This window comes from Ruditapes philippinarum, unplaced genomic scaffold, assembly GCF_026571515.1.
Source record: "Ruditapes philippinarum isolate M1 unplaced genomic scaffold, ASM2657151v2 ctg9691_1_1_1_1, whole genome shotgun sequence".
Classification (NCBI taxonomy): domain Eukaryota; kingdom Metazoa; phylum Mollusca; class Bivalvia; order Venerida; family Veneridae; genus Ruditapes; species Ruditapes philippinarum.
Genome location: NW_026864937.1, coordinates 53,744 through 73,739, shown reverse-complemented (window position 1 = coordinate 73,739; position 19,996 = coordinate 53,744).

Below are 19,996 nucleotides of genomic sequence, written 5' to 3'. Positions count from 1 at the left end.
TTTACTGTGCACAATGACCCAAAAATGAAAAAACATTTCAACCCTTTTTCTGGCTAAAAGTTGCACTAGTTATCGATTTTCAATTTAGTTTTGAGTATATTTTTTTTATTACCTTTGCAGATTTTAGCATTTTCAGTATTTCACTTAATCTATGTAAAAAAAATTTCATCCAGCAATGTATAGCTAATAAACAATTACGCCAGAAAAAAGAAAAGAACAAGTTTTTGAAAAATTGTGCAGGGTCAGCGTTAAAATACTGTAGCTGTTAAAACTTGCGTACACATTGTTTATTGTAAATAAAATAATTTAACTGTGAAACTATACACATGGTAACCATGGATATTCATAAACGAAAATATTTTTTCAATATGAAAAGTGATAAATTTTTAAATAAATCAATTTGTAACGAAGTCAACCATGAGTAATTGATTTCTGCAAACAGGTATAATTATGATGTATGATATGTTTTATGTTTACAATGATCTCACATTATAATACTGCATGTTTGTAACGTCGTTTTTCATTGGGTAATCATAACGTTTATAAAGATTTCAGTTTTATATACACCGCTGCTGTCAATTTCTGAAAAAATCTCACTTTTTTTTCTAATAAAGGAAGTTTGCTATATTATAAATTCGTTATAAACTTATTATAAATATACCTGACAGGTTATCATGACCATAATATAAATGGTTGTTTGCTAAGTGGATCGGGTTATATTTCCAAACAATACGGCCATATAACCTGTCAAAAAATCTTTATAACTAATTACATAATCAAAAAGACTATGGTATAAAACATCTATATTTTCATCAAGATAAATGTTTCAGTTGGATCAGTTGTAAAATAAATCAGATACAAAATTCAAGAGAATTAACTCTCAGATCATGGTCTAGCTGTACTGTAACAGTAAATAAAGTCAATACCAATTTTGAAATTTTCCCCTAAAAATGATGAATGGTTTTGCCCAAATTCAAAGATAGTAAAGTCCATTTAAAATATTTAGCATGGAAAGGGTTCAAGTCAAAATTCAAAATCTTAAAGGGAGGTAATTCAATGAATTGGTACCTAATTATAGTAAATCATGAAAACTTGTTTTCATCAAGTTAATAGGTTGACATACTTATCAACAGATAAAAAATAGCTAAAAAAAAAACCCTAACAATGACAGAATAAAATATGAAAACCTTTTATGAAATGATGAAGAAATTACCTTAAAGCCTTTATTTTGTCTATAGATAAGTCATAAGAATATAAGCACACCTTTTTATAACTTTTTTATCATTTGACAGATTTCAGTTCATTTAAAAAGATAACCAACAATATAATTACATATAAAATTATAATATTACACTTATCATATATCGCATTACGTAAATAGTTTCATTTCTTTACAAAATCATGTCAAAAAAACATTTTTTTTTATAAGTCAAGATCAGATTTTGTTTATAATTTTCAGTCCAATGTATTTTTTGTATTAAGATTGTCCTGTTTTATGAATTAGGAACTATATACATTGTTACTTTACGGTTTTTACAAAATAGTTAGAGCCAGCAAAAAGTACCTTTAATAGTCTTAAAAATGTTTTAAGTTCACAATAGAAGGATGAAAATTTATCAGAAAAAAAAATCCTGCCTTGACAGGGATTCAAACTCGCCACTGTGAGCTACATTGTAATTACAAGCAATTTAAGAAAAGTGAAAATATTCACAATTTAGGAAAAAATTTAATACATGTAAATATGCCATTAATGACAAATTCTGCAGAATCTATAACCATTATTTTCTACTACGTCACTAACACAGTATTGGGGCTATTTTTGCATCTTTGGACCTATTTTTGCTAACATTTGTAGATTTTATGTGCAGCGTTTGCAATGACTGAGTAAATGACTTTTTTTGTTTACTAAACAATATTTAGTTTTTAATACTGTTACATTTTAAAAAAATGTTCATGGAAATTAGCATGAATCTGGAGGTGTGCTTACTTTAATAGCATTTAGTTTCGAGCAGTTTAAAGAATATACCCATATCTGAGACTTAATTATTATTTGATTATTAGGCATGAAAATTGTTTTGAATGACTCAACATTTTTTAATAGAATTGAGTACAGTGTGGTTTCCGTTAATATATAACAAATTTCATATTTACGAGAGCTTTGCATGATAACATGTACTTTTACTATTTGTATAGTATTGTAAATAATATAGATGGCTCAATGCATCAGTGTTTTGGGCATACTGCGGACTACTTTTAAATCAACTTGTATAGTTGTTTTGAGAATAGTGCGTGATTAAATTCAGCTAGAATTTTGGTCCACAAAAAAAAAGATACAGAGCTGTAACCCTCACTTTTGAGCATTCCCTGAATTTTTTTATCATTCATAGCCTTTTAATTATGAGTTACGGTATATTATTTTGCCTTTCGATGAAATCAGAAAGCTTAATATTCGATCCTCTATTGAGTCAGTTCTCTACGGCTAACCATTACTGGTTTAACATTAGGGCTGTCATTGATTGGAAATTTTGTATCGATATCTTGAGAGACAAATATGGACGATATATCGATATATTGGCTTTGACAGTCTAAGATACAATGAAAAACACTTAAATATGTATTATAAATTGGGATCATGATAAAATAGAGAAGTATATGCACTAGCAAAATGTTGTTTTTGTTAGCTTGTATCGATATTTGAATGTGTGTATGGATATTGTATTGGATCATGAATATCGATGATATATTGATATTGCCATATTCAATGTCAGCCCTATGTAAAATATGATAACTCAGGTTGTGATTCCTGAATGGTTTGAGCCCACAAACCCTGAGTTTTGAGGGAGACACCTTATCTAATAACCATTACGCCACGTCTCGGGTCTCAACCTAAAAATATTAAAGTGCGGGGGGGGGGGGGGAATCACAATTGGATGAAAAATAGTATTAAAACCTAGAGATAATATTTTTATACATTTAAAAGGTTTGATTGTAACAATTATATGGGCATTACTGATTAAACCAACAGTACGTAGGTGATAACGGCAGTTCAAATTGATAATAAAGATGGGGTCGGTGTATTAAATCAAGATAATCTTACAAAATTATAAATACTGAGTCAAGATGGGAGCAAAGTTTTCCACCATTATTTTTATTTCTTTATTGTGAATCATCAAAATTTGTACACAATTTATATATACTAGTACAAATTATTATCATCTTATGCCAATCCTTAAACTAAAGTGAACAATAATAAATACAAGATGGCCTTAAATTGAAATAAACACTGATGTGTTTTATGAAAAACGGAACCACATTATTTCAATTTTTTGGCGTTTTTATGTCACTGATTAACTTTTAGGCCAGATTGGATTACATGTGTATTAAATGGTTGTATTTTTTTTTTAATAATGAGTCAACTGTCAAGTGTAAAATTCGTTTCTGTACAAGAATATATTAGAATTAAAACTTAATTAAATAAAGGTATTTCATAAAACAGGGGGTGGGGGAAAACCCATAACCTTTACCCTCAATATTTATACAATTATTGAAATATGATCATGATTTATGGTATTTTTACAATTTAGGACGGTTTGTGTTATATAACTTCTTTTTATTTTAAAGGAACTCCACAAAGGTCCAAAATAACCTAAAGACAAAAAATTTGATTTTCTGACATAGATCAGCTGGGACACTTAAAACAGATAGATATGCATAAAATATCCCGGAAATAGATTAAAAGTTAAAAGTGCTAATTTTAGACCAATGTGGGTCATTTTTCACAGTTAAAATAATTATTTTGGAAAAACAGAGTGAGTGAAGGATCTGAAATTTTGTACACAAGTTATTAGTCTAGACCTACATCAAATGGAACATTAATCCTGTAAAATTATTTCCAGTCCTGTCATGTCAAAAAACCTTCAGTGGAGTCCCTTTAACATCATTTATTTTCTTGCAGAAAACTATAAGTTTTATATACATTGTATTATATAACATAAAGTGAAGAATATCCATTCACCTGTTGTTGTAATTCCTGTGATTTCTATAGGAAATGTAATATTTTCTCATTTTTAGCAGCATCAATTCATGGTGAAGCAGTAAATTATATAAATTAAGTAAATAAGGCCCTTCCTCTAAGAAAACAGGCCTAAAATTTCAAAAACATCTAACATATTTGTATTATATCTTAAGTTTAAATCTGGTGACATTTCATTGACTAATTATAAATACTGACAAGTTAATCAATGTGACAGGGAATTACATTAATTATTTTATGGAATTTACAAGACTTTCTGGTATTAACTAATCAAAAGAAACTAAAAGAGAAAAGAAAACAGCAGCAGCCTTGAGGTTATAAAACTCTTTTTCTGAGTTCAGACTCAAATCTCAGGATTTTCATTGGTCAATGCACATTCTCTGAGTATGCTGACTTTTGATAAATCAAATACCAAAGATCCAATTTGGAGCTTAGAGAAAATTTCTTTATAATTAACCTTGGAGCCTGGATTCAATATTGACCTAACAGGAAAAACCCAAGATATATTCCAGAAAAAAATTTTTTTAACGACTGATGGTCAATTAATATGTTTTTTTTTTCGTATCAGTTTCAAACAAACAAAAATATTATATTTCTCCATTAGTGTTGAAACTTTTTCATCGCATTTTCCTAGTAATTTTGCAAAGACGATGTAAACTAAAGCATTCAGAAATCTAAGAGCTTATTCTTCAAGGAAGTGTCCCCCCATCGGATGTGGTTACAAAATGTCTCCTCCAAAACTTTATTAATTAATTTGTTTTATCATTCTCGTATAATTGCCCTCTTGTGGACCACAATTAAGTACATAAGCCACCACATTTACCACTCACATTATTCCAATGATACATTCTACATTTTTCATTGTATAATACAAGTATTAAATGAAACACACACAAAAAACAATTATTTCTAAAACTGCATGCCTACTGATGAAAAACAAAAAACAAAAAAAAAGCTTATGTTACAGTCACCACACTAAATATCTAAAATGAACTTGTCAATCTTTTAATGTAAACAAAACCATACATCATTTTTTAGAAAACAATTCAAAATATGTAATGGCTCACAGAATAGCAGAAATGGAGCAGACCAATTGATCTGAGTCTGCCCTGGTTGCTGGTTGCTAGGGTGTAACAGCACTGTCCAGCTTTAAAGTTTGATTTGTCTAATGTTAAAGGTACATTATGCTTCAGAAATGAAATATGTTTTCCTAAGGAAGGGCAAAAATAAGTTCTATAAATTAAAAAAAAAGTGTTTTGACAATGTTGAATGATTATTACTTGAGCAAAGTAGCGCAGAAAGTTAAATAATGTGTCATAAAAGTAGCAAAATGTAAACAAAATTTGGTATGCTGACTTCCATACAAAATACTAAATCACTAGAACTATACTAACTGCCAAAGGTAACTGAAGCAAAAGATCGATGGTTTAGCCAGGTATTTAGCAAATGAGTTACTTTTCATAAACTATAACAAGACACCAAAAATAGCAAGTTTCTGATAAATAAAAATAAAAGCATTTCTTAGGCATAATGGGCCTTTAATGAAAGGAACTAGAAGTTATGAAGATTATAATAATAGTAAACATTTGGTTGATCAGATTACACAGATGTGCAGGCCTGGCTCTATATATTACTTAGAGTTAGAATAGGCAAGTCATTGGTAAAAGATGAATTTGAATCTTCTCAATATTTTACATGTCCATATGTACAATAATTAAATGATACATTTCAGACATTGTTTACAAGCATCTGTCAGAAGACAGATGAATGAGAACTATGATGTTAAAATGTAGCACACATTAGATCCAACTTTAACATTGTATAAAACATACTAACTTGGTATACAATGTATACAAACTATATACTTACTTTTGAAAAATAAAAAAAATAAGTAATGCAGTGTAATTATCCTTACCACAACTGCCATCATCATTATCATCATTTTTACCTGACCACTACCACCACCATCATCATATTCATACTTAAACATCATCATCATTTTGACCACTACCAACATCATCATCATCAAAACCATCATAATCATCATCATCATCAACATTTTGACAACTACCAACATCATTATCATAATCATCAAAATTATAACCACCATCATCATCATCATTATCATCAATTTTATCAGTGTTTTCTTTTATTCGTCATCAATTAACTATATATAGGTACATAACATATCAATGACATATTTTCTTTTCATTGAAATTAGATATTCCCAAACAACAGGTGTACGAAGTGAACTAGAAAAGGGAACTTAAATTTGATCTTTTAAAATTATCGAAAAATAAAACAAAATAATATTTTAAAATAAAAAGAATGAATAAAATATCTGAGACGATCACATAAAACAATTAACTTTCTATTTCACGCTTACAATAATCGATTAGCTGCAAGCAAGATTTAACAACATTTACGTCAGTTATCTTTTTATAACAGTTAATTAACTCATTAAACAATTAATTCATAATCTTACCTAAAACCGACGGAAAAGTCGGATCTTCCGTTAATACGTCCATATTTTTATTTTATTTTCACTTTTCACAAAATGTCGGTTTATTTTTATAAATCCATTTTAGGTATAAATCGTGTTTACTGGAGTATAAATTGTACAATGCAGCAATTTATCAAAACATGATATATACACTACATGTGAACTTCGCCCCCTTTCTGACGTCACACCATGTGATTTACCTGAAGGTTTTACTCCCCTTGGTTTTAGATAATTAGTTAACGAAGATATCCGAGTGTTCCTAATCAATTAATGCGCTGTTCAAATTATGTTATTAATTAATGGAAGAAGACACACGGTATCTTTGTGCGATATATAATAAACTGAAAACGACACTCACTCATTTGTTATCATAGGATACTGTACATGTAAAAACACACACACACGGTGAAATTGATAGATAATAAATACTACAAAATTTCTTAATTCCTGGGGAGAAACACTTGATGACAACACTCCTACATGTTTAAAATAATCAAGTGAAATTTAAAATATATTATACTACCCCTACCCAGCCCTGTTATACAGCATTTTATATTGCAAAAATACTACAATGTATTTCTTGCAAAAAAAAAAACACACACATACACACCATAATCGACATTATTATCCTCAGCCTTGCCAACTGCATCATCATCATCATCATCATCATCAATAATAATGATCATGATCATCATCATCATCATCATCATTAATAAAATAATAATCATCATCAATCATAATCATCATCATCATCAATAATAATAAATCATCATTATCATCATCAATAATCATCATCATCATCAATAATAATCATCATAATCATCATCATCATAATTATGATAATCATCATCATTTATTAATTATTTTCATTATCAATTTTCATCATCATTATCATCACAATAAGTGTCAACATCATCATGATTAACAACAATAACAACAACAGCATGCAGTCTCAGACTGCCAGCAGGAGAAAAGAGGATAATCCATTTGAATATACTGACATTGAAAATCACGCCAAAGGGCAATAACCCAACAAGTACAAAGCTTGTATGAGAGAGCTATTCACCCATGAAGATTCAAGCTATCATCACACACAAAATAATAAAAATTGCAAATTAAGCTTGAAAAAAATAACAAAGGGCAATAACTCCAAAAGTACATTGTGGAGAGTTCTCATTCTTGTCAACCGCATATTACTTATCTTCCGATGAAATTTTGAATTACATGTTATATCTTTAACGCTTTATAAGTTATGGTTAAGACAAACTATTTGCGAGGGCAATGACATTAAAAAATCAAGTGAATAGTTATTATATATTTATGTACTTGTTTACACCTTATAAATGGGATATAACCAACTTAAAGTTTATAGTTTCAAGTGGATATTCAAAACCCTTTTCTAGTTATAATTATATTGGATGAAGAATAATATCAAAGGGAAATAACTCAAAAACTATTAAGAGAAGACTAATAATTATTGTCCCACAAATGGAGTTTCAAGTTCATATCTCAAACACTTTTTTGAGATACGCTCTGGAATTTGAAAAAAGAAAGAAAAAGAAATACTGGAAATTTTCCTAGTACCAACCAAGTAAATCACATTCCCCAGTTATTAAATTATGCTGTCACTTGCCCCAAATATGAACAAAAATCCCGTCAACTCCCCAGTATAGAACAATGTTGTCGTCCTCCGCAACAAGAAACATTCCTGTCAATTCAACAACCTGAAAATTTACCATAATATTTCACACACAGACAATGCTGTCAACTTCCAAAAACATAAGAATGCTGTCAATTCCCCAACATGGAACAATGCTGTCAACTACCCAGCATAAAACAATGCTGTCATCTAACACTGCTGTAATAAAAACAACCAGAAACAATGTCACAATGTTTCATAACAACAAACAGTGTTGTCATCGTTCCGACAATGTTGTCATCTTCGACAGGAAACAGTGCTATCAATTTCACAACGAGAAAGAATACCGTTAGCTTCAATCCCATAAAATTCCTTCGTCTGCTCCATCATTCACCAATGCAGACGACAATATGACCAGGTATATACGGAGGCACAGAGGTGACATGTGTGTGTTTTTAATTATCTCGTGCGCATGAGATACTATGTCGTGTGCACGAGTTACTATGTCGTCTGTACGAGTTACTATGTCGTGTGCAAGAGTTACTATGTCGTGCGTACGATATACTATATCGTTTGAACGAGTTACTAAGTTGTGTTAATTAGTATCTCGTGCGCACGACATAATAACTCGCGCACGAGATAAATAGAAAAAACAAACACACATGTCACCTCTGTGCCACCGTAGATATAAGATTTCAGCACGAGACTAGACTCTGTAATCTTCACAATCATTCACCGATGCAGTACATGAAACATTGATATCAAATTCACCAACAAACAATGCTATCACTTTCTCACCCAATTATCAAATGAGTCTTATTCCCAAATTTGAAAAAAAGATATACTGGCGAATTTCCTAGGAACATTTCCTACGGTCATAAGCTCCCAATATGGACAAATGCTGTCAACATCCTAGCCAAAAATGATGTCACATTTCATGTCTGCAGACGGATTTTCAAAAATGTGCATTTGGAAAAAGTTCAATCATCAATCTAACATTTCATGTAAAGTTCATGGTTAATTGACAAAAGTGGTAACTACAAGCTACCGTCAACGATCCCTGGCATCGGCGTAAGCAGACTTCAAGACGGTGAAATTTTGAATTTAGAAACATCTGCAGATGTGTCTATACGGCAATGATGATGCGATGCGTCTAGGTTGTGCCATTCAATGAAACGCAGCGCGTATATGACGTTGCGTACGGATTCAAAAAATCACGTAAGAGGTTCCAACTGCCATTGGCTTAATTAAATGTACGAAGACCTTGAATGTTTCAAACTGTAAATATTTCACACTGTAATCACACAAGACACGAATTTGAGATTAATTCGACGTCACATCTCACGGCCTCCCTCGTCGCGAATTATCGCGAACGTTACAATTTTGGATATTAACTTCTCCATATTAAATGATGTGAAATTTAGGCTAACTTGGACTGTTGGACGTCAGTTTGCTACATTCCAGATTCTAACATGACAACTGTCCGTTGATGCGCACTTTCAGACTGCCATTGTCGTAGTTGTAACTTAAGCAAACCTTAACTGATTTTCCGTTGATTTGCTTCCAAATCCATCACTTAACAATGAAAATATCTTGCATATTAATTTTACCTACCGGCTCCTTTGTTATTTTTAAGTAGTATAGTAAATCACATACTAATCAACTTATGCCAAAATAAACAAATATCTTTTACACGCAGAAATCACGTAAATTTCATGCAAAAGGAGCATGAAAAAACATTCTACACACTATTCAGTTGTACAAACCGGTTTATGTGAGCCAAATGGAAACATTTACAGTATATTTATTACGAATGTCTATTAGGCCCAGTTTTTTTTAAATTCCACATGTATATTTAATGAATGCATTGATTTTCCCTTTTCATTTGTTATAAATAAACATAAATTAATGCCGTCACCTTGCTACAAAGCATTGCTGTCTACTTTCTAGCAAAATAAAAATAATGCCGTATTGTAATAACACTGGAACACTGATGGAATTTTCCTACTTTTAATTACACTGTCTTTTCAAATTCTATAACATGAAAAACTCTTCTCATACAATATGCATGTGTTTTCGCAGGTTTCATTTTTTTGCGACGGCATTCGTTCCACGAATTCTTGTTTAGCGCGAATATTTCATTGCCAAAAAAAAATAGTCATATTTTCGTGCTTAACGTACACATTTGTGATGGATTTTTATGGTGAGAGTTCTTACAACAGTAAACAGGTTGTCTAACTTCGTGTTTCCACATTAAAATACCAGCTCGTTCTTTAGTGAAACTACATGTACATGGAATAATGGACTAGAGCACTAAGCTTTTACTAGTGGAAATGTACAAAATAATTTACACATGACTCTAGGGTCAAATTAAAACCGTCCTAGTGCGAGTTAATAGCCTAATCACATTGGGCTCCATGCAGGGTTAAAGTTCAGCCCTCTTTCCAAGACACGCACCTCTTTGGGTACTACAAACCAACTTCAATTACGATTCGGCTAATGGTTCAGGAGAAATTGTTTTCAAGGTATAATGGACATCTTCATGTAGCTCAAGTCTAGCTGTATTAGTTTGAACCATCAACCGAAAATTACAGGTTTGGTGATGGTCCGTGTCTATTAATTCGTAACAAAAAGTTGTTCAAAGGTTTTCAAGGAACCCTAAATGAGGCCAACTATAAGCACTATGATTAAATATTAAAACAATTTTGTGGAGTTTTGCATCCCATCAACACAGTGTACGTAATATGGCGACTTTGCCAGCTTTATTTGTGGAAGAAGACGTCAGGTGCTCTTATGCATTAATTAAGACACGAATAAACGAGTAGAACCACCGACGTTCCGTTAGCTAGCTGTAAAGTTTTCTCACATAAAAGATGAAAGAATCCAAAGCCCCTGTCAGGATTCGAACCCAAAGCAGTGAGGAGCAATTGATTTGAAGTCATCAACATTAACCACACCGTTAAGGATTAAATAATTCAAACCTCATGGTATTAACGGTAAAAACACCATGTTGGAGAAGAGAGGAAATAGAGAGAAAGAACAACAACTTTTATTCAAGCATATTTACAGTGTTTATTCAAATGTTCTGTTGATGATGATGGGGGGCTAAATCTCAACCCCTGAATTTACATTTGTCGGTAAACAAAAAAAACAGCAATTAATTTTTTGTTATAGCTACAGAGCTGTTAACACAACGTTTCTTTAAACAATTTCTTTTAACAAATCAACAATACGATCTAAGTATACAAGTAAACAGTGAATCTTTTAAAGAAAAACATTAAGTTTATCATTTTCAGTGACATCAATTTTTTTTATATTGTATTAATATTTGGGACATAACGTTATATAATGCCCCAGATATCACCCAATGACTCATGTATGTGATAAAAAAACAACACATTTTATATCAACAAATAATATCATTAATACCAAATAAAGTCAATATACTTTGATAAACATACTTAGCTTCAAAACATACACAATTCTCTTACAGTTATTACAATTATTACAACTATTAGTGTAATTTAATAAATCACTTGTACAAACTTCAATACAAACAATATACATACATGTACTTTAATATAAATTATTCATAAACGAGTTAATAGATCATTTACTCATTTTCTTTAAAAAACAAACTCTTTATTACATGTAACACTGGGAGTATCCTCCTATAAACGTTGTATTTGTTTTTGGAAAAGGATTGGAGCACCACACCAAATACAATACAAGGCGCTTGAGTGATAAATTGCTAAAACCTTGCCTTTTAACCCAATGAAATGAACTTAAAACATCTTATTCATCTGTTCACACAGAATTATGTATGATAATGAATGAACTAGAACTGTGTCCAAAGGACACGGATGCCCCCACTGACAACATATATATGGTATATAGTGAAAAAATCAACAAAGGGCCATAATTCAGTTAAATTTGGTTGCAGCAAAAATTCCTTCCTTTACTACCATCTACACATTAAGGTTGTTCATCCCTAGAAGTTTAAGCAAAATCTACCATCCAGTTTAAGAGGAGTTGCGTTCACAAATTTCTAAATGGTATATAGTGAAAAAATAAACAAAGGGCCATAATTCTGTTAAATTTGGTTGCAGCAAAAATTCCTTTCTTTAATACCATTTACACATTAAGGTTGTTCATCTCTGAAAGTTTAAGCAAAATCTGCCATCCGGTTTAAGAGGAGTTGCATTCACAAAATTTCTAAATGGTATATAGTGAAAAAATCAACAAAGGGCCATAATTCTGTTAAATTTGGTCGCAGCAAAAATTCCTTCCTTTACTACCATCTACACATTAAGGTTGTTCATCCCTGGAAGTTTAAGCAAAATCTACCATCAGGTTTAAGAGGAGTTGCGTTCACAAAATTTCTACATATTATATAGTGAAAAAATAAACAAAGGGCCATAATTCTGTTAAGTTTGGTCGCAGCAAAAATTCCTTCCTTTACTACCATCTACATATTAAGGTTGTTTATCCCTGAAAGTTTAAGCAAAATCTGCCATCTGATTTAAGAGGAGTTGCGTTCACAAAATGTCTACATAGTATATAGTGAAAAAATCAACAAAGGGCCATAATTCTGTTAAATTTGGTCGCAGCAAAAATTTCTTCTTTTACTACCATCTTCACATTAAGGTTGTTCATCCCTGGAAGTTTAAGCAAAATCTGCCATCCGGTTTAAGAGGAGTTGTGTTCACAAGATTTCGGGACGTACGGACAGACGGACGGACGTACGGCGTGACGGACACTCGGACGGACAAGTGCAACGCTATATGCTCCCACTCTGTGGGAGCATAAAAATGTAATAATCAGCCAAAGCGAAAAAAAAACACAATAATATTCGTTTATATTGTGATCATGATTTTTGTAAGTGTCTAGAGGTACTGCTCCAGTCCTGTAATGAGTTCAATCCTTTGTTTTAATGTACGTTATGTTAACAGCTCTGTTGACAGGTGGTAAATCTGCATACAAAAATCTCCTGTGCAGACCACGGTCCACCTCTCATACAAAGCTCAATACTCAATTACTCAAAAGGTGCAACAATAAACAATAATTGAGCCGCAACAAAACAAAACCAACATAGTTTGTTTGCGACCAGCATTGATCCAAACCAGCCTGCGCATCCGTGCAGTCTGATCAGGATCCATTGGCTGGTCTGGATCCATGCTGGTCGCAAACGCACTATGTTGGTTTTGTCGTGATGCGGCTCATATAAACTTTCCTGTAAAAATATTGAAACTAGGCGTGCACAACAGTGGGTTAAATATATTCAGTTTTCGTTACAATTTGGAAAGCTTACTGGGTTAGTATAAAAGAGAGAACTACTTAACTACTCAGGCACTATATGTTATATACTAATAACTAAGTGAGGGAGAGAAGCTCACATGTATTTTACAAATTGTTCGGTAAAATTCCACATTTTATGTAATATTTCCCCACAAAAAAAGAATTAGCAACACAATTCACATACTGAAGTTATACAAGTTAAACACTTCATGCACATATAACTTTAACTTTATAGAATCAAAAAAATAACATTGACAAATATTTTAAATCTAACTATAAATTCAAACATATTTGCCTGTAATAAATAAAGTTGTAATTTTCAAATTTACTTCACTTATAAACTTTTTTATCAGCTCAATCATCAAGTAATAAGTTATAAAAAGAACCGCTTTTATAATGAAAAACTTAAATAAGAATGATAAAGAATATTAGAACTGTGTTTTTACCAGACTACCTAAAGTAGTTCCATATGTGGGATTGTTTTAAGAAAGTAGTTCCCTATGTGCGAGTGTTTTTTGGAAGTGGTTCCGTACATGGGAGTGTGTATAGAAAGTAGTCACATACTGTTTAAAATAGTCCTCATGCTTAATACTTATATACATGACACTACACATATACATTTAGATTGTCTATTAAAAGAGGAATTTTTGAAAAAAGAGAAATCATCATTACTACATAAGAAACTAAAGATATACTATAAATTCACTACAAAAACTATAAAACTACTAATTACTATTACTACCCCAAAAATCAACTTTCCAGTCATTTCTATTTTTCAACAAAATATAACTACATGTATAGGAAATCTTGACATATATAATATTTGGTTAAAGTTTATCTTTAATCATATTTTCATTTTGGTCAGTCAGCAGTCAGTGGTTAATGCCCATTGTGATAATTTATGTTGTTTGGTCTTAAAACTATTCAATTTAACTCAACTCATAAATTTGCATAATTGAAAACAGTTTAAAATATATTACAATGTACATGAACATGATTGTGACATCATTTTTAGTTTTTTAGCATATGATTCGTTTTTATAAATATATCCTAAAAGGTCTATTTTATGCATGTGATGTATATATATCATGTCTAATCATTTTTTATTGTAGCTGTTTTATCTTTGTTGATCTTATACTTTATGTTATTTACAGTCGGTTATAAAAGCTCCTAGAGCTTATGTTATAATGTTGAAAACTTGCCGACTTGAAATAAAACTTATCTTATCTTATTTTATCATCAACAATGTTGTCATGGCAATGTGTTCACAATCTTCCGTCTTGTAAAATCGAAAGCATCTGATTGGTTGATTTATTTTAGAAACGATTTGAAATTGACCAATGTTTCAGACTAGATTCAGAGAATAGGAGAGCATAAAAAGGTCTAAAACCTTTGAAGATATCTTCAAACTTATGAAATCAAGATTTTAAACCAGTTTACCTCATGCTGTTAGCCCATTGGTCAATTTGAAAACAGTTACAAGAAAAACTAACCAATCAGATAGCCAGAATTTTTTAAAAGCAATTTCATGGCTTTGATATTATACATGGGTAGTATGATTTTTAGTAATGTTTATATACAAGATTGAAGTGGACAAATTTAATGTGTTACAGCAAATACATTTTGTAAAACAGGAATAAATTATGATTTAAATAACAATAATATACGCCAAAAAAAATATCGGGCATAGTGACAATTAAAATTCAGCCTCACACTCAAACAAACTAAATATATATACTAGTATATTAAAGTAAAACCTCTACAAAATAAAACAACATAACAAAAAAACTACCCATCACCAAATATAAAGAACTGCAATGATTTTGAATACTGGCTTACTTTTTTTTCATGCTTTAACTTAATGTTTTTTAACTTTTATCCCTTGTTTTTAACAATACATTGTCAACATTTCTCCTAGGGCAAAATCTCTTTATCAACAGAAACTTATACTTTGCAAAATGATTTATTTCTTTGAAGGGGTAAACAAAGAGAATGTGTCTGGTTTTGTGTATGAATTTTATTTTCACCATAAAAACTGAATTTTTAAGCCTTTATGAGGAAATAATGTTTTAAGTGTTTGCCACAAAACTTCGGCCTTTACTAGAAAACAGAAATCCTTCCACCTATGAGTGCCAAACTTCAAAGATGAATGCAGGTACTGAAGATGATCTTCACCTGCCAGACCAACTCAGAGGTCATGGAGGGGGGGTCAAAGTTCAAGGTCATTAGGGTCAAGTCAACCTCAGGATTTGCACATTGTGCTTCTTTTATGTATTATTATAACATGCAGCATTATTGAAATACATGAACATAAAAACTTTGAATTTAAAAATGAGATTCATTCCATATTTATGAAAAAGACACCATTTTGGTCACCTCTTACCCTGTATGCAATTTTTCTCAATAAATGATATATAGTGGGTGATATTAAAAAAATATCTCACTGACCCAAAAAATGCTCAGCATTTCAATGATTAATCATAAAACATGATCACACTGCAGTTCTAATTGTGCAAATAATAATTATAATAGTATACACTCCACATCACACCAATATTCACAGTTATATACAACAATACACATAATAAATTATGAGCCGCGTCATGACAAAACCAACGTTATGCGTTTGCGACCAGCATGTACCCAGACCAGCCTGCGCATCCACGCAGTCTGATCAGGATCCATGCTGTTCGCTATCAGTTTCTCTACTTGTAATAGGGTTTGTAAGCGAACAGCATGGATCCTGATCAGACTTTGTGGATGCGCAGGCTGGTCTGGATCCATGCTGGTCGCAAACCCATTATGTTAGTTTTGTCATGGCGCGGCTCAATTATATTTATATATATTCTCAAAATACAGAGAACGGTCTGCAGATTCAACAATAAAATGAAGATAAATATGATTTTAAAAAAAAGAAGTTTATTTGTTGAACGAGGACTAGACTGAAAATTGAAAATGTTTAAAAATGATGACAATGAGTTACCACAGCTCCTGATTAAACAACTATGTTACAAGTCATGTTATATGGTGTTTATATTAAGTGAACAAAAATATATATACATGTATAAAAAAAAAATCGAAAATAAACTTACAATGTAAATATGTTTAGCGATATCGTATGTTATAATAATGCCTGGCTTAAGGTCTTGCAACCATAAAATACATGTAATGAAATTATTCACAATTAAAATTAACCATTTTCAATCATACCATACAAGCAAAACATGCAAATGTTTTGTAAATGCAAGTAGCCAGTAAAGGACAGTTTATATCAACCAAAGATTTTGTTAGTTAACCAACTTTAAAATCTTTTGGCACATTACCAACCATCAAAATGTGAGGAAGTTGACCAACCATCAAAACTTTTGGTAGTTTACCAAACATCATTACTTGTTGCGCATTAACCAACCATCAATACTTGTGGGGAGTTCACCAACCATCAATACTAATTGGGAGTTTACCAACCATCACAACTTGTGGGGAGTTTACCAACCATCAATATTTGTGGGTAATTTACAAACGATCAAAACATGTGGGAAGGTAACCATCAGTATTTGTGGGGAGTTCACCAACCATCAATATTTGTGGGGAGTTTATCAATCATCAATATTTGTGGAAAGTTTACCAACCATAAATATTTGTGGGGAGTTTATCAACCATCAATATTTGTGGGGAGTTTATCAACCATCAATATTTGTGGAAAGTTTACCAACCATAAATATTTGTGGGGAGTTTATCAACCATCAATATTTGTGGGGAGTTTATCAACCATCAATATTTGTGGAAAGTTTACCAATCATAAATATTTGTGGGGAGTTTATCAACCATCAATATTTGTGGGGAGTTTATCAACCATCAATATTTGTGGAAAGTTTACCAATCATAAATATTTGTGGGGAGTTTATCAACCATCAATATTTGTGGGGAGTTTATCAACCATCAATATTTGTGGGGAGTTTACCAATCATAAATATTTGTGGGGAGTTCACCAACCATCAATATTTGTGGGGAGTTTACCAACCATCAATACTTGTGGGGAGTTTACCAACCATCAATACTTGTGGGGAGTTTACCAACCATCAATACTTGTTGGGAGTTTACCAACCATCAATATTTGTGGGGAGTTTACCAACCATCAATATGTGTGGGGAATTTACAAACCTTTAAAACAAGTGGGAAGTTAACCATCGGTATTTGTGGGGAGTTTACCAACCATCAAAACTTGTGGGGAGTTACCAACCATCAATATTTGTGGGGAGTTTACCAACCATTATAAAATAAGGGAATTTACCAACCATCAAAACATGCATAAATATAATTCACTATTAAATGAAATTATTTGATCTTTTACCCTCGATTACATTGCATTATCTTTCAAATCATAAAAGCTAACAAAATTTGTTAAATCAGGTTAAAAATAAAATATAATTATTAAATAGCTGCCAATTCAAACGAATATAAAATCATGGAAGTAAACTGTATAATATTTTGTCAATGTTGTAAAATAATTGTGAGACGGAAAAAAAATGTTTTGGTGAAACTTGTGTAATTATATGAGCACTAACTATACATGAAATGTAAACAAAAATGCTTGAAAATGCTTGGTCACCAGGAGTATTGCGGTTTATGTTAAGGTCAAACAACACTGTGAAATATTTTTTTAAAACAGCTGTCAAAATATAAACAATACAACTATACACTGAGAATGGGATCTTCTGATAATAAAACTTCCCTCTACAATAAAATAAACAAACAAAAACAATTTAAATTATCAAATGTTATGCATTTAAAATTGTAACGGCAAATGGAAACCACTGACAAAAAGACTAAATTTTTTCATTTGGTTATCAATAATTTAGACGTTAAAAATATTCTTCTAGTAAAAAGGAAACAACAAAAAAACATAATGTAAAACATTTCAAGATTAAAATCAAGTTCACCCATTAACCTTTGATATTAAAGCTACATGCCTCCAGATGAGTCAAAATATTTCAATAAAATCAAACTTGAGAAAAAAGTACTTAGATGTAAGGAAAAGTAAAAAGTTTCAAGATTCAATTAATATTTTACATATTATGTGCAATTAATGACTGATTTTTCAGTATTGACAACTATATTTCTTCTGCGTTTCTAACGCAGTAAAGGCTATTTAGGCATATTTTGATCACTTTTTGGTAATTTACGTGGTTTGTAAGTGCCATTGATAATGTGTTAATTGCTTCCTTTTGGTTACTTCACAATATTACACATTCAAATACATTTAAACATTTTCATGAAAATTAGCATGAATCTGGAGGCGTGCTGCTTTAAAGTACAGTAATAGCTACACAAAGAGGGCTACCGTATGTAAGTAATACCTTTAAGAGATTTCATGCATTAGATATGCAAGACCAACCTGCACAAGCCAGGCTTACATATACCAGTAAGACACAAATGTATGAGCCAACCTTTCTGAGATTCTTTCTAGTTTCCGCAGACGTACATATCATAAAATACAAGCTTTTTCATTCTATATTGTGTAAATTTCCTTCTTTACAAACAACATTCAATTTATTGAATAAATAAAGTTTTAAAGTAATCACATAAATCATTTACCATAAAAAATCCCAATTTTAAGAGATTACAAGCTTAAAACACAATTTGAGCATTCAAAGCAATGTGAAATCACCAGAACTACACAGTATTAAATATAATACAGTTGATTAAACAAAACAACAATTTTTTTTCTGAAATTTCCACAGTAAAATATCAAATCTTGATGAATTTAAGAATTTACTCAAGATTTTATGTAAATTTTTAAGAGGGCTTAACATCTGCCTCATGTACAAAGATGAAATTAACTGGTTTAAAACAGTTAAGCTCGTAAAATAAACAAAAACAAACCCAAGAGGGGGTGGGGGTGTATAAGACAATAGCAACAAGGGTAAATCAAAGCGTCAATATACATAGATGGTAAAACAAATTGATAAAAGCAAACATAAATGTCATAAATGTAAAGAAAATACATATAAGCAAGAATGAGTAATGTTTAATTATGATAATATGTCGAGATTCAATAGAAGATTCTATATAAATTATTAAATAGAAAGTATTGTTCATTTAAGGCATGTCGAGATTCAATAGAAGATTTTATATAAATTAGTAAATAGAAAGTACTGTTCAATTATGATAACATATTGAGATTCAAAGCGAGTTTCTGTATAAAATATTTAATAGAAAGTATTGTTCATTTAAGACATGTCGAGATTCAATAGAAGTTTCTATATAAATTATTTAATAGAAAGTATTGTTTATTTAAGACAACATGTCGAGATTCAAGAGCAGTTTCCAAATAAATAAGCACATAGAAAGAAAGTATTGTTCATTTAAGACAACATGTCAACATCATTTTTTTCTAATAACAGCATTTTATTTTTTGTATAAAAGGATAAAAGAATCGCTTTGGGGATGAAATTTGATATACATGTAATAATGTAAAATATTTAATTCTATCAATATATTTGTCTAAAGATATATCCCTTAA